We start from the raw sequence: 18,303 nt of genomic DNA on the forward strand, positions 1-18,303 counted from the left end.
TCCATAATTTAGATAAATAAACTGAGGACATACTTATCAAATTTATAAATGACAGAAAGCTAAGAGGAATAACCCACAAACTAGCAGCAGATATAGGGTTCAAAAATGACTTGAAAGTTTACAAGTGGCAGGGACTCAACATTCAAAAAAATCTAGGAGGTTTTAAGGGAAGAATTAATTGTGTTTAACCAAATATTGTAGATTAAGTATTTAAGTAAGTCATTTATAAGAACCACAAATGATGTTATAACTATTCAAATGGCCCCTGACAGGAAAAAAAAAAAAGTTTCCCCAATCCTGTTCTGGACCATTGAGCCAAATCAAAGGGTGAAATTTTATTATAATAAAGGAAAAGTTATATTTATCTTCAAAAAAATCAACTTCACAATAACAGCAGAGGAAGTATGCCTAAATAAATGTTTGTTGACTGACTTCATAACTATAAAACAGCCCACCTTAAAAAAATTTGGAAATTTTACTAGACTGAAGGTTTAGCATGAGTGAGCAGTAAGATATGGCAACACAGACTAATGCTTTAAGGATGTGAGAACCTTGCTATACCTTGCCCTGTTGAAAATACTTCAGGAGCCTTGTATTGACTTCTTGGCACCTTATTTAAGGAAATACAGTATGAAGCTGGAGTATATCTAGAATAAGACTTCAGAAGACTTTATTGTGGAAAGATAAGGTACAAATCTGGAAAAAAGAAAACTTGGGATGGGGGTGTTTATAAGAGCTTTCTGAATGGCCATGGTATAGAAAATGGAATAGCTCTGTTCTGCATGCTCCCAGAGAACTAGAAGAAATGATTAGAAGTTATAGAGAGCCAGCTTTAGATTTGATATAAAAAATTATTCTAATGACTAAGAGTCATGAAACACTAATCTCAAAGGAATTAAAATTGAGAATCACCTAAAGAATGATGAAGAGGCATGTAGTAAGTATGAACAGGCTCACCATCAATCAATCAGGAAATACTGCAAAAGAGAAATAAGAGGAAACCCTATGAGGGACATATGCTAAGAAATGCTTAAATGAAAAAAAAGATGGTCTAACTATAGTGGCAAAGCCAAGGAATAACTAATTAGTGTCCTAAGTGTTACCCTAGTATCCTTGAGATGTCAAAAGAAACAAAGAAAAGCTCCCAGAAAGTTGGGTTGGACCTCTGCATTAAATTTATAGCACTATATATTCAAGACGCAGATATGAATGAGCTGCACTATCCATCATATAAGGGCATACTCACATGGCAAGGATCACAGATCCATTTCAGATTTTCAGTAAGGGAAAATCTTCCTAACAATTAAAGCTATTTAAAAGGGGATGGAGGGGCAGCTAGGTGACTCAATGGACAGAGCACCAGCCTTGGAGTCAGGAGGATCTGAGTTCAAACCCAACCTCAGAGAAATACAATTCATGTGCTTGTCAAGATATCACCTCCCTAATGTCTTCGAAAATGAAGGTCAAAAACAACATGATTAATACTTACTGAATTTGTTCGGAGGCTCCTTCTAGTTCTGATACTGAGATTCTGTAAATCTGCCTCTCTGTAACTTCTCATTTCATCTACTCTAAGCCTTGAAGCCCAAGTTGAACAAGGTTAATCTTTCTTTTTAATGATAGTCCTTCATATATCTGAAGCTAGCTATTATGTTCCTGCCCTCACTCCCCAAGTCTTCTCTTCACTAGCCTAAACCTATGGATATTTTTAATTTGGAGTGAATGGGTAAGATTATGGATGATGGATGGAGTGAAGGGGAAGACATATCTCAAGAGAGGCTATTTTATTGAAGAAACTGGAGAACAATTAACAAGTATGGCATAGCCACCATTATTTGGTATAGACCTCTGGTTTTGTTATAGGGAACTCTCTTTACCAATGTCTGCAGAGTATTATCTTATAGAGTTGGCCAGAGGTGTAAAGAAGTTAAGAGAGTATCCAGTCATATAGCCAGTTTATTTCAGAAGAATAACTTAAATACAGATTTTCTTGACTCTGATTTCATCTTTGCCTCCTCCCATGCACTAGTGTATCTACCATGCTGGACCTGTACTCATTAAGATTAGTTCAAACCTAGCCTCATACACATGTTGTGTGACCAGTCAGTTGTGTGATTCTGGCAAATCTGTCTACCTCAGTTTCCTAATCTGTAAAATGGAGATATATATAGCAATCTACCTCCCCAGGCTATTCTGTGGATAAAATTAAATTATACTTGTAAATACTTTGCAAACCTTAAAATACTATATAACTGCTAGTCATTTTTCATATTGTTGTACAGTAAATAGGATTTTTACATAAGTGTTTTTGAATCCAAATTCAGAGTTTTAATCACTATACCATCATGAGATGTCAAGGAAGGGCATCTAGAGTTGACCACATATTGGTTGACTGGTTGGTTGTTCTCCATTATTCTAGAAGATGACCAAAATGACATTACATGTTGATGTCAAGGTATAATGTCTAACTGTGGTTGAGTAGACAAATATGAGCTCAAAAGGATAGGCACAAATGGCCCATAAGAATATTTAGAGTGGAGATATCTCTAAATTTATGCATCTTCTGTTTCCTTTGAGATAATGCAACCCTACTTTTCTTCTTTAATGCAGTCATGCCTTGGAGAAGAGCTATTTATGACTTCCAAGCCTTGAGACATCATAGTCCTCTGTGAGGAACACCAGGAGTACTATAGCTGACCTTCACCTCCAGGACCCTGAACTATACTGACTGCTGTGCTGCCATAGAATGAGTAGAGGAGAGGAGTTAAAACTAAAGAAGCATGGAGCTCCCACTAAAATAATTTGCATGGTACTGCAGAAGAAGAAAGGCCAGAGGCTTGTTAGGTGTGAATATGTGAATAATTCCATGTTTCCCCTTTTCTTGATCAGTTCAGTACTTAGGTAAAATGCTACCCCAATGATTTCTATTCAGCAAGTTTTTAATGTGCGCTGCTACTTTGAGTCTCTAATCTATTCTAGGCACTGACATGACTACTTCCTAACAGTGCTATCTAAAGGTAAAATGGAGATAGAGGGAGTTCTCTGTCACTGGAGGTTTTCAAACACTCTTTATGACTACATGTGTGGATGTTATCAAAAAGAGTTTCACTCCTTTTTACTAGATAACTTTTGACTCAGATTCAATAATTTTACAGTCATTTTCTGTTGCATATCTAGTACTGCCCCCCACACACTAAAAATTTACATAATTTTTATATTATTCACTTCTCAAGGCACACAACAATACCCATACATTGAAAGTCATAATTTTAGATATAAAAACTGCTTGTTTCTATTAATGTGAGTTAAAGTATACCTCACTTTACCCAATGTTGACTACCACAAAGTTTGTCTAAGTGAATCATTATAAATCAAGTAAAATATGGATCTAAATGCAGGCTGCTTTTTTTTTTCAAATTTCAATGGTATGAAATCTAAGTACAGGCTATAATTGCTCTTTCAGTGAGAGAATGGCAGTGAAAATGATGATAATAGCAATACTGATACTAAAAAAGTAATAAAAATCTTTATTTGAGTTTAAAGACATGTAATAAATATAATAATCAGTGTACAGCTACTATTTGAAGACCTTTCATGTTAGAGGTAGCAACTATACTTAAGGGTAGTAGAATTGAAACCAATTCTATAAGAATAGATATATTGACTCTAGAAAAAGTGCAATTTAAAGGAATAATAAGAAATCTCAATATTCAACAAAGACTCATTTTTTCAATGTAAATGATCTCTTCTACCTACCCTTCATTCCTACATATAATTGCTCCATTTTTTAACTTCAGACTTGTGTACATAATGACTATTCTTAAACAAAGAGCCATCTGTTTTAAATCCATAGTATTAATGAAAAAATCATAGGTGTTGTACAGTATCATAAGTTCACTTGTCACCTAGAATTTTCTTGGCTGAGTTTCCATCAGGAAGAAACAAAACAAGAAGAAAAAAGTCCCAAATATTTTTATGGCTGTTTTAGCATTATATCCCTGTCCTTCAATTTCACAGATGATTCCACTGTGGTTCACTGGTATTTCTATGGGTGTGTGTGTAATCGGAAGTACTAAAGTAAGAACAATAATATCCCACACTATGAACATGTGAAAAAAAATCCTTTTTACATGCAACTTCAGTTATTTATAAAACTGCATCTATTTTCAGTTCAACCTCTTTGAGTTACAGGTGACCCAATCTTTTTTTTCAGGAGCTTACCCAATTTTAACTAGAAAACTGTAGGCTATGCTGCCTTAGTTTCTCTCTACCTTCAATCTTATATTATTTATTATATTGTTTAGGCAAGTTAGAATATCTATAATATAATATGAATATGAACCACATTATACTTAGAAGAAAGGGCATGCAGGTGATGGGGACTAATTAGGGTACAGCCTTAAAACAGGAGGAGAAATTTCAATTTGACAAGAGACCATTGAAAGCAACAGGGATTTGTCACCTAAATATCAGTCAATTATACAGCTTCATGACAAGGCCACCCACATACATGTTGGAGCCACGACCCTATTTTTACTTAACAAAAGTAATTCTCACAGTTATTTGAGAAAAGCACAGAGTAAATTGGAGACTAACATCATAGAAAACAAAGAAAGATTTCAGAAATGTTGAGAGTGATAGAGTTGCTGCAAATCTATGAGGACAAGACAAAAATAATAAAAATTCAAATCTATTAAAAAGCAAGGTGAAAAGGAGAAATGATTGAAGGGCATGGAATGGGTAATAAATTTTCCCCTCACTATTATAAGCATTAGGAGCATGCCATGAAGTCGCATTCATTTAAAAAATTTATGTATTGAGCTATTCTAATGTGCATGGCAAGATTCACATCCTGGGAGGTAAAACATCAATGATGTGGCTCCTTCCTTCCAAGAGTATAATGGGAATCATAAGAAATGTACAAATGTGACTATACACATAGTTATAAGCATAGAGTCTGGTACATAGTAAGTTCTTTATAAAAGTTTTTTTTTTAATTTATGTACTCATGAACATGAGAAGTTAATTAACAATATAAGACAGGTTGCATATTATTCCTCTCAGGCTTGCTCCTGAATGGGACTATGATTTGAACTTATCAGGTTATAGCTGATTGGTTTTCATGAATGAGATTCACTCACTTGGGGAATGAGGACTATGGAGGTTGGAGCTGGTAAGTAAGACCTCAAAGGAGCAAAAGCAGTTTTTATATCTGAAGAGAAACCAGAGTGAAAACAAAGTTCTGAAGGGATAGCTAGTTAAGATCTGTAGTCAGTTACTAACTAGATAAGCAATAAGGGGTAAAGTTTGACAAAAACATATCTGCATTCTACTTTATTAAGTTGTTCTCATACTAGGTTTGATGCCTAGTTATATGAAACCAGTACTATCTCCAGCCCATTTAGCTGGAAAGATTCTACCACTATTGCCTTATTTACATCCTATGGCAAATCAGCTCTAAGCAACAATGGAAAAATCTGATTGGATATAAAATAAGTGGCATGGATCCTGATCAAACCCTGTGTGTTTCAGTTTCCTTTTATATAGAGAATGAGCTAGAGAAGAAAATGGCAAACCACTCCAAATATTCATGGCAAGAACAGCCAAAAATGGGGTCACAAAGATCAGACACGACTGTGTAAAAACTGAATAACAACAAAAATAAACACTCAAATCAGGATCCATAGAAGAATATTTGGGATTTGGCTAGGTGAAGAGCAGAATAGAGAACATTTTAGATGTGGGGGGAAAATGCAAGCAAAAGAACAAAGGTAGGAAGAGAGGGAAAAACCTATTTGGTAAACAGTTTTTTGTTGCATAAGAGTGAGAGATGACATTGGGAAAATAGACTTTGAATTTCAGAAAACTAAGAGTTGGACTTTACTCTCTTAAGTCATGGGAAGCCAAACCAAAATATCTGAACAGAGGAGAGATATCCCCAAGCACTATGTTTAAAAAATTGACCTGGCAACAGGAGAAATAAATTGGACTGGGGAAAAAAAGATTAGAGATGGAAAGATCAATTATTAAGGAATGCGGAGAACTAAGCATAAGGTAATAAGCATCTGACAGTTATAGCTGTGGGAATTGAAAAGAAGGGATACTTTAAGATAAATTGCAAAGAAATAATTGACAGAACTTGGTGATTGATTGGATCTTTGTAGTGAGAGGTAGAAAAGGATGAAAGATGATTCCAAGATTTCAAGAATAATAGCACCATTGTCAGAAATAGAGAAATCAGGATGGGTAGCTGGTTTGGGAGAAGGTGATAAGCCTGGTTTGATTTGTGGATATCCAGGTAGAAATGCGAACATGACCTTAAATATTGTCAGTTTCTTTTTTAAAATTCAACACTGAAAAGAGCACTTTCTCACCTTAGAAACTTTTTTTTTAAGTTTTTCCAATTATGGTATGCTTCCCCAGATGGTAATGGGTACTTTGATCTTAGCTTTGTAATTAAAATAATGAGACTCATGTCATAGGTATGATTAACTGAGCTAGAAATTTAGGCTACCATTTTTTTTTCATTAAAAACTATGTCTTTATTAAAACATTAATGCAAATACAAAATTATAAACAATTATCAACTCAAATGATCAAAGAGTAAGGATGAAATGAGATGACATAAGAAATCTGCTTTTAAAGACTTTATAAATTCTGGCCATTATTGACCAAATAATAAACTTAAATACTAAATATATTAATTAAATTTTAGATTATTAAATAGCAAATAAACCATTTCAGTGCCTTTCTCATTAATATCTTAGTGTTATAAATGCTTAATCTAGAATGGATTGTTTTCCCCAGACATGATTAGAATATTTCTCTCTAATTTTTCTTGAACCTTAGTCTTCTATTCAAATGCATTCTAAAATGTGCAGTCATAGGATCAGTTTAACATTTTAAAAAATACTTTAATCATTTTTCTTTAGGTAACAGCAATTTCCCTCCCAATACCTATAAAAACAATCTGTCCTCCCTGATTGTCAGAATTTATTTTAAAACCTTAGTTCCCCCTCTTATCAGCTCAAAATTTTCATGTCATTCCTTTTAATGTCCTTGTACTTTCTCATACAGTCAGCACAGAAAGACATTAAAGAAATTTAGGAGTATAATACTTCTAAGCAGTAAATCTCAAATTTTTTTATCTCAGAATTCCCCTCTGCACACTTAAAAATTACTGAGAACTCCAAAGAGTTTTTGTATATATGTAGGTTATAATAATTAATATTTACCATTTTAGAAATTAAAACTGAAAAGGTTTAAAATATTTATATACTAATTCATTTTAATAATAATAAACTAATTAAATGTTGAAATATTTATAAAAAATTACTTTATTTTCAAAACAAATTGTGAGTAGAACATTGCTTTACATATTTTTGCAAATTTCCTTAGTGTCTGACTTAAAAGAAAACAACTGGATTTTCATATCTATTTCTGCATTTTAAATATAAAGAAAATATAAAATATAAAGAAAATCCAGTCTCCAACAAGTATGTAGTTAGAAAAAGTAAAAGTTCTTTAATAGGCAAATATCTTAACATTATTACAAAAATAATTTTGATCTCACAGATCTCCCCAAAATCATTGTCAGTGATGCCCAAATTTTGTCAACTGAGGTTTTTTCAGATTATAGCAGCTTTACTGATAAATATTGTTTGGCTCAATATTAACTTTCCACTACACTTAAAAAAAAATAAAAGAAAGAATCTATTCATTTTCCAACAAGTAAATTCCTATCATATTTATTGACTAAGGGTTGCTACAAGTTCATATATAATTCTTCTCTTAGTGGCTCCCTAATAACTCCTTTAGCATCCCTGAAAACTCTTTTCCTTGCAAAAGAGTTCCACTTTCTTTTTTTGGGGGGGGGGGGGGGGTTTGCAAGGCACACGGGGTTAAGCGGCTTGCCCAAGGCCACACAGCTAGGCAGTTATTAAGTGTCTGAGACCAGATTTGAACCCAGGCACTCCCAACTCCAGGGCCAGTGCTCTATCTACTACGCCACCTAGCCGCCCCACCACTTTCTTCATTACAGTTTGCCAGACAGTTCCTCCTGGTTAGAATCAAATCCAGGGTAACATTCTCCTCCCTCCCAGTGAGTTTTTATCTCTATTAAAACCACACACACACACACACACACACACACACACACACACACGCACTCACAAACATCACAAAGACAATCAAGACTGATACAGATTAAAATGGTTTCATGACCTTCTGGTAAGCAGTTGAATTCAGATAATTGTTGTTTCAAAGAGATCAAAATTAGAGATAAGGATTTGAGATTCATCTACCTAAAGATAATGGATAATTTCATCAATGAGAGATAAGAAACTAAAAAAGAAGAGCATAGGGCCAAGAACTGAACCTTAGGGACTAACCACAGTTAAGGTACACAGTTAAAGAGAAAGAAAAGTCAATCAATATAGCTTCAATGAAATATCTTCAGGGCAAGCAAAAGGAAGCACTTAATACCACAAGAAACATGAACAAATGTAGGTGATAATAAAGGAATGTCTAGTTCTTTTGTCCAGATTGGATATAATTGCAGGAGACATAGAATAATAAAATTAAAGCTAGAAGATGTCTAATAGGAGGTTAAAAATCAGAGCAAGGGTTTGTTTGTTTCTATATTTTAGAGATAGGCTTACTGTAAAGAAGAGGAAATGCTTCTCTGAACTTGAGTAACCAATGAGGAAGAACTGAGTAATAAATTGCATGAAGAAAACAGACCTCACTTGCCAAGGCAGGCTATTCTATATTGTCTAATACAGTACTCAATAAAGTGGAGAACTCAAAAAATAACTCAGACCTAGACTAAGGCTACTGCATTAGCTCCCTGAGCCTTTCATCTCCTGCTAAGTGCAGCATGTTTTCCAAGGAAAGATGATGCGAGCTAGAACAGGCCTCTTCCATCTACCCCAAAGCAATCATTTCTCTCTATATATTAGAAGATGGCATTTTTCAACTCCTACTACCAGCCCAATCTCCACAATGATATGTGGAAAACTTCCATTGCAAAGAACAAACCTCCTTTAACTTCAGATCTTTTATTTCCTTCTGCTCTTAGGCTTTGAGCATTGAGCAATGGTAACTTTCACTCAGTGAGGAACATTTTTAACCTGGTCGTTTCCTTCACCTACTTGTGATTCTAAACTCCTGAAGATCATCATCATCTACTTTCAAAATCTCATTCAGCACCTCCTACCATGCAATTTCTCTTTTCTATCCCCCTCAACTCATCCACCCTAAAGTTTCATCTAAACTCTTCCCAGCACTTCTACTGGACCCTCTAGAAAGACTATTCCAGACAACAAACTTCATTTTCTTTTAAATCTATCCCTTTCCCTCTCCTCCCTCTATTAGTTCTACAACCTCCCTCATCACCCTTTCTAGTACTGGCAGCACCTTCACTCATTCTCCTTGGCTCAATGGTTGAGAAAAGTAGTTGGAATATACCTTGGTCCATTTCCAGGTTCTTCCCCTTCCTCTTTCACTCAGTAATCTCTCTTCTGAGGCTCATGCCATTCATATTTACCACCCAATAAAAATTCTGGTAGTTTTGTCTTACAGACCCCTTAATCACTTCCCTTCCTCCATCAATGAGTTTGATATTTGGTTACAATTTTTATCTGCTCCCTGACTCCTGTGCTCATACTGAGGCAACCTGAACATATTGATTCTCCCTCAAATATTCCATGTCCATGATGAAATTCATTCCCTCTCACTTTTTCCTCAGAGACACTCTGTATTTGAGATGAAGCTCAGTTATCAACTTCTACCACAAAGTTTTTCTTAGTTCCCTAAAATTACTGATGATCTCTCTTCTAAATTATGCTATACTTAACCATTTTGCACTTATTTGTATTTATTCTCATTATATTTATTTTGAAAATAATTAAATATGTCCTTATATTCACATTTAGAATTTTTAAGAGTATAGTTTGCTTCCTTCTTAGTATTTATATCCCTAGTTCCTAGCATGGTACATAGAAAATAGTGAGCACCTAACACTAGAAGAACCAGAACTTAAGGATATCTTGAAGAAGCAAGGTATGTCAATTGATGCAGTACCTCCTTTTTATCCAAAAGACAAAGAAAATGAATTTAAAAAAGAAATTTTTGTTTCAAAGTAAAATTGTAATATTTTAAGCTAAATTATGTACCTGATTCTTCTTTCAATTTATATACTAAAACAAGCATTTCCATAAATAAAAAAGATGATTACACATAAAACCAAAAATCTCTTATGTATAACTTACTATTCCTTTAAAATATTTAATTAAGTTATCATGTAAAATTCCTTTTGACCTTTTTTCTTTCCTCTTCTCCCCTGCCCTAGGGGTGGCAACTATTACACACAAATGGGAATATATACATTTTATATATGTGTATAAATATAAATAAAATGTATATATGCATGAATGTTTATATATTTATGTAAAATTATTCTATACATACTTCTGTTTATTAACACTTTCTCTGAATGCAGATAAACCAATTGATTTTCAACCTAGACCAACAGATGTCAATTTGATTGCTTTCCATATCTAATGAGTCCATGTCTGTAAACTCATGGACAAAAATCAAATTTACTTTTCTTTACTTCAAAGTAAAAACTTAGCATTCCTGGAAATCTATTGATAGTTTTGATAATATGACATTATTAAATGATCACATCCAGTATTAGAAGCATAACAGGTAGCTAGCTATACCTAAGCCAGAGGGGATACTTGGTTTAGTCAATTAAAAAAGTTTCCTTTTTATCATTTATCAGTTGGTTTAGAAAGAACATACCTAAGTAAAAGTGGTTGCAGTGTTTTATTAGATAAAAGATAAAGAAATTCATGGTATCTTTCCTTCAGTCATGGGAGGGGCAGATTCAGAAAAGGATTAGCAAGGGTTGGGATTTTATCTGAACCTACTTCCTTGTAAATGATGTAATTGCTCACAAAAATGTAAGAATCTATCCTATTATAGTTATCAATTCCTACTTGACTAATGAGTCATTCTTTCCTTTATGGCCCAGTCTCCATTAATTTATAAAGTTATTAAAGTAAAGGTTAATATTAACTTGCCAGTACAATGAAATTTTAATTAATAGTTTGATCATGTCACTCTTCTGTTCAAAACTCTTCACTGGCTCCCTATTGTCTATCAAATGAAACTTAAAATTCTTAGCCTCTTTGGGGCACCTTTTCCTTATATGTAAAATGGAAATAATAATTCTTACAAGTCATATCTCAGTGAGTTGGTAAAGCAAAAAAAGAAGAGAAAAGAACAACAGAAGGAAGAGATAATGACAGGCTCAAGGAGTCTCTCATAGGATCAGTTGTATAATTTATATCATCTGGAATTAGTAGAGGACTTTCCCCAGCTCTGCCCCACCAAGCCATGAACTCAACATCTAAAGGTATAGATGTCCAATTCCATATCAGTAGTGACATAATGAAACAAGAAGAGGTCATGATGAGCAAACATAATCACAGTATCATAGTAGAGTAAGGGTGAGTGTCTACATATTTAGCATGCTGCTACCATAAAAGAATGCTATGTTGGGGCAAGAAAGTTCTAAGACAATCATTTTAGCAAAACATACTGCTTCATTTGTAGTGTTTTCTCCCATTAGCAGATAAAATTTCAAATTTTCATTTCAATTTGTTTTTATTTTGAATAAAAAATATATTTGTTTATAGTGATTCAGAAGGGACAAACCATGAGCCATATTGGAAAAACAAAGTAGATGAAAAAGAGAGACAATGTGAAAACACTGTATTTAACATTAGGTGAGGATTTTAATCTTATCTTCAAGCCTTGCAACCTATATATCTAGGGTTGTCAGTAAATTTCAGTGAGGCTCAAGTTTCTCATCTGTAATATATAAATAATATTCCTGTGTAAGTTACTTCACATGGTCATAGAGAGAAACAAGTATAGAGTTATCTGAAAAAATTAAAAGAACTATTTAGATGCATCTACTATTACTGTGAAAACACATAAAACCAGGATTATATTATTTATTTTGATGGTCAGCCCCACTGAAAAAACATATATGACAGAAAAGAAAGGAAAACAGAACTAGAATTGTATCTGCTTGTAGCACTTACATAACATTTTAAGTTTGGTGAGCATGTTTAAATACCTTATTTATTCTTCACATCAGCCCTGGGAAGAAGACGATATTATCATTCCTATTTTACAGTTTAGGAAACTGAAGCGTTTTGCATTTAAGTGACTTACCCAAAGTCACACAGCTAGAAAATATCTGAGGCTAGTTTTTCTTGACTCTAGATTCAGCACTCTAGCAACTACACCATTTAACTCTTAAAAATTAACAACCCACAAATACAAAAAAAAGACTTTCAATATATTAGGTATATCTTTAAGAAATTGGTAGAGAAAATATCACTACTCAATAATCTATATTCATTGTCATCATCTCTCCTTTACATAGAACTTTTGAGATTTACTAACTTTTCACATCTTAATTCATTTGAATGATAAATTTCAGTATGATTATTAGTACCAATATCAGTATGTATAAGGGCATCTAGGTGATACAGTAGATAAAAAGAGCTGTGACTGGAGTCAGGAAGATTCATCTTCCTCAGTTCAAATCTGACTTCAGACACTGTTTACCTCAGTTTCCTCATCTATAAAATGAGCTGGAGAAAAAAATGGCAAACCACTTCAGTATCTTTGGCAAGAAAACCCCAAAAGGTGTCAGAAAGAGTCAGACAAGCCTAAACAACATAATATGTCAGCAAGTACATCTTGGAAAACACTATAATGGGCAGATGATCAACAAGCTTTGTGAAGAATTATAGAAGAGAAGGTTGAAGTTGGGATTACATTTAATAAGGTGAACAAAATTTTCAATATGCCATGCTATTAACTGTCACAAAAGTTCATTAAAATACACACACACACACACACACACACACACACACACACACACACACACACACAGACAATATTCTCCTGATGATATTATGTGGGTATGTTTGAATCATGGCATGCCATAATCTCAGAAGAATAAAAATTGAAAGTCATCCAAATGAGGAACACTGAGTATAAATAGACTGCATCATGTCACCAATGATAACCTTCAAAGAAATAGCATATTAAAAAAAATAACAACTTAGATTTGATAGTTTTCCAATAGAAAATGCTCAAATGATGTGAAAATTTTTCTGAAACCACAAGTGCAAACTATCAAACAACATAGAAAAAGTGGTCCAATCATTAAAGAAAAATAAGTATCAAAACAACTTTGAGGTTTCCTCTCATAACCAGCAAATTAGTATTAGTATGTGAACATAAATGACCAGAAAAGGAGATAGATGATATCTTATGATATAAGAGATTTCAAAATTTAGGAAGGCTAAGGAATCATGGAATATTAAAATTCCACTCAATCCCACAGATATTTATAAAATTTCTTCCATATTGCCCTGTGCAATATGGACAGCACAAGACAATGGGAATATAAAGACAGAATGAAATAGTCCTTGCCATTGTGGGCTTACATTCTACTGTTTAAAAAAAAAATCACAGAGGAAGACATGAGAAGGCTATAGGATCAATCTTCTATGACAGGAGTGAAGAAAAATCATGCAGAATAATTCATCAATCACTGTTACCTACATTTACAAAGCAATCTAAGGTTTGCAAAGTACCGTACATACTTTCCCTAAATTTAATGAAAAGGTATTAAGGGTAGAGGGGTTATTAAGATGAGATTGATGCAAGTATCAAATGTATGTCCCAAAAGCTAAAAAAAATGCATTTATTTCTACCATTGGTGCACTCCAAGAGAAAAAATGCAATTACTTCCATACTGCCTGTACAAATGAAATAGATAACAATATATTTTAAGATATGTCTTTCAATCCCTTTTGTAATTAAACTTTAGGAGTTTAATACTTTTTTTCTCCTAACATTCATCATATTATCATTACAACAGCAATTTCAGAGTCTAAAATATACAACTAAAATGTTCTTATAATTCTGATCATGCAACTAATGTATTTTAGTAATTCAATTAATTTTATAATGCTAGTTTCCAATATTTCTGGTGAATGAAATTGCTCTATACATTTATATACATTAAGTCACTGAGCCATCTTAAAATATTCATTAATTTTAAGAAATAATGACAGAATTCTGATAAGATGGCAAAATGAAAAATTGTATTTCAATCTAATTCTTACTCTAAACACTTCAGAAGAACAAGAAATGGGATAATAGAGTATCTAAAATAACTTTATAAGAAACATTCATCTACAAAGTAGAACTATCTGGAAAATAATAGTTGAGTTGCTAATCTGCATTAGTGGAAGAAATTTTCAGAGTGAATTTCTTATACTCTAGAAAGCATAGATAGGGATGCCATACAATCTAACCATCCTAAAAACAATCATCAAAGTTATTTGGCAATGGTTAAAAATTAGAAAGTAAGGTGAGTAAAACAGACTAAGACCCAGAAGCAAAGTAATGCAGTAGCCTATTATTCAACAAACTATCACTATTAGTGAAGACAGAGAAGAATCTTTACTTAATACATTCAACAAGAACTACTAGGAAAACTGCAAAGCAATTTGGCAGAAAATAGGTTTATATCAGGATTTATAACATATATAACATGATAAGGTCTGAATTGATATGATTCAAACATAAAAAGTTACCTCATTTTTGAAAGTAGAAAACAGAAGGAGGTACCTTTAAGAACTATAGCTCTAGTGAGAATTTATAACTAAGAAAGAAGTAGAGAAACTCACAAGACAAAATAGACAATTGGTTATTAAAATGCAAGAGATTTACACTTTAAAAAATTAGTACAATTCTAAGATGGAAAAACTGTCTCATGAATAAATTTTTTTGCAAAATCATCACAAAATTCTAATTTCTCAGATATACTGAGTCATTCATCAATTTATCAAAGAATATGAAATGTTTTCTAAAAAAAGAGAAATAAATTCAGACTACTAATAGCCATAAGAAAAATACTTCAGATCATCAAAAAATAAGAAAAAAATGTGAACTAAAAATAACCTTTAAGTTTCTTCTCAAATCCAGAAAATTGTCAGAGATGCTAAAAATTGGAAAATAATCAGTGTTGGAGGGTTCTAGGAAAGCACAAACACTAATACTGTTTTAGTGAAATTATTAATAAAGGCACTTTCTGGGAACCATAAATAAATTTCTTATTATATGGGGAAAATTATTAAGCTATTCATACCTTATAACCCATCAATTGTACTCCTGAGCATCTAACCAGAAGGTGAAAAACATAAAGAAGTGCCTCATATATTAAAAACATTATTCAAAGTACTTCATTTTCAGGTAACAAATACCATGAGGAAATGATGGGAAGCAATTGAACAAATGGTGGCATATGAATGAATTAAATATCATTACACCAAAAGTAAGAAAAAATAGCAATGATTCAGAGAACAAATGAGAATGATTCAGAGAAACATTGGAAGACTGGGTATGAACTGATATAGAGGAAAGAAAACAGAACCAAGAGAACAATACAAAGAATGTTCCAGGAGGTAATGTATTTTTTAAGTACCTGAAGTCAATGGAATAGCTAGAGCTTAAAACTCCACTGACTTAAACTTATTAAAGCTTAAAATCAGACTAAGAATCTTGGAGTATTCTATTCATAATGACTGTCAGACAATCAGCCAATATATTTATTTAGTACCTTCAGTGCTAGAGACATTGTGCTATACAATGCCAGGGGAGACACAAAATTAAAAAATAAAAAGGCAAAAGACAATCTTTGTTCTCAAGGAACTCACATTCTAATAGGGGAGATAACACAAGAATTGTGTATCACACACATATTATATACATACACACACACACACACACACACACACACACACATATATATATATACATATATATATATATTTATACACACACACACACACACACACACACACACACACACACAAAAATAAGTTGGAAATAGCCCATAAAGTAGAGTTGATAGAATTAAGGGGGATTGTAAAATCTTACCTTTTAGTTGAAGGAAACCAGAGAAACCAAGAAGGAGAAATGGGGAGAGTACTTCAGGCATGGGAGGCAGACAGTGAAGATATCTAGAGCTGGAAGATAGTTCTTCAAGATACAGGAAAGAGGATATGTCACTGGATTATAGATGTAAGATATAAAAGGACTAGAAGTTGGGTGAGGGTAGAGGAAGTTATTTTTTAAAAAGAAGCATTGAGTAACAAAAAAATTACATTTAATCTTGAGAGTGATAACTCATTACTGTGTTGTTTAAAAGGGGGGACATATGTGATCTCATCAATTTGAAAATTATCAGTAAGGCAGATTATAAATCATCCAGAACTGACCTGCCTTTGGAACTCATAGTTATCTTAATATAAATTTGTTACAGGGGGGTACATATAGGATCCTGGAAAGCCTTTCTTACTCTTTCTGAATTTTATAAGGATACCAGTGGAGCATTTGATTTGTACACATGACATCCCTCTCATTCACCACATGGATCACCATTTTTCCTCTTTCCATCAGACTCTTCCCTGATGACACTTTTGTATTCATGTCTTTGAAATTCCTCATCACTACATGTTGCAGCCTACTCAAACTCACCAGAAAGCTCCCCATTCTCCTCTCTGTTATAATCATTTTCAATTGTTCAAAAACTTTTTTGTTCCTTGTGTCACAGTCATACAATAAAACTGGTAAAATACTAATATTAAAAACTGTGATTCTGCTTCCAGGAAATCAGAGGGATCACTAAAGTGGTTCTACACTTTCCTGAAGACTTTAACAAATATTTTTAAAAGAAAAAAATGGCACCAAGGCTTCAAGTTCATTACCAATTGCATTAGTTTTATGAATCTATTATTCTAAGCCTGTGTCCTAAGAGTCAGTCAATATTATTCTTACATTAATATGGATATTATAGATTTTTTTTCTATGTTCCACTTTCTATCTGGGTCTTCAGAAAAAGGAAGATTTTATTTTCATTGTTTATTTCTTGGGCCGTTCATGTCAATGTTTAATTAGATAGCATCTTGTACCATCACCTATTGTTCACCTATCTTTCCTATTCAGTGAAACTTTGAATGCCTTAGAATCAAAGCACCATACCTCATACTTTTTGGAATTCTCCTTAGAATTTAGCACAGTGCTGAGCACATTGTGAAATTCTCACTAAATCTTTCTGACACTATAGCTCTTATGTAAAGTATTTTTGGAAACCATCACATATCAGTATTCTCTGAGCACTAGCTGTGAACAGTAAACACCACAGGAGAAATAAATAGGTCATGTAACTAGTTGAAAGTATCATTGTGGAAAAAAACATTCATCAAGGAAGCCCCAAAAGACTATGCTTCCCTCCCCCCCATAGGCTATGACCATTTTTTTTCACCAACATTCTGGTGAGGTAGGGAGAATAAGTACTATTATTCCCATGATCCAGATAAAAAAATTACCCATTGATGTTGATGAAATCTAAGCAAAATCTTTGGCATCTATCCTTTCTCCTTTCCCTGATTATATTGACTATCATGGCCATCCTATTGCACCCTATCATAATATCTAATGATAGTCCCTTCATTTTCTCCCCTCTAATGCATCTGTCATACCAAGATTAGATGTTGTTGCTTGTCCTTAATTCTCAAAGAAGACCTTGACATCAGGGAGGTGATGCCATGACACACATGTGAATTTGAATTGAGTGAGGGGGGTACTGGGCTAAGTCAACTAGGCTCATTTTTCTCCTCTGGAGTCATCTCGGTCTTGTGGCAGATATGGATCAAGTCTATTGAACATGACCCTAGAGATAAGGCAGTCAGGGTTAAGTGACTTGCCCAAGGTCACATAGCTAGTAAGTGTCCTGTCTGAGGGTAGATTTAAATTCAGGTCCTCCTGACTCCAGGGCTAGTTTTCTATCCACTCTAGAGCTCCTGTGTCTATATGCCTGTTTAATACAGATGATCAACAGGTTATTTTGGTTATTAATGAGGCAAGATAGTATATTCTATTTACTATTATCTATTTACTATATACTATTTACTATTATCTGTTAAAAGTAGGGGGGAAATGTGAATGTCATTAGAAAAACAACTGATTTGAGAACAGATTGAGATGATAAAATATAAATCAGACTATCTGAAAGTTATGATCAAAAAAAGAATCTGAATAAATATAAGACAAATTACCCTGAAGTTCTAGAACAAGAGGATAAAATAGAAATAGAAAAAAAATTTACTTATTACAACCTGAAAGAGATCCCAGAAGGAA

The 18,303-nt window shown here is 33.3% G+C and overlaps 1 protein-coding gene across 1 annotated transcript in view; it reads right to left on the reverse strand.

Moving 5' to 3' along the window:
- The window catches only part of FRK (fyn related Src family tyrosine kinase), a 117,388-nt gene that overhangs the window by 55,848 nt on the left and 43,237 nt on the right, over window positions 1-18,303 (reverse strand). The window lies entirely within an intron of this gene.

This window comes from Macrotis lagotis, chromosome 5, assembly GCF_037893015.1.
Source record: "Macrotis lagotis isolate mMagLag1 chromosome 5, bilby.v1.9.chrom.fasta, whole genome shotgun sequence".
In the NCBI taxonomy this organism is placed as follows: domain Eukaryota; kingdom Metazoa; phylum Chordata; class Mammalia; order Peramelemorphia; family Peramelidae; genus Macrotis; species Macrotis lagotis.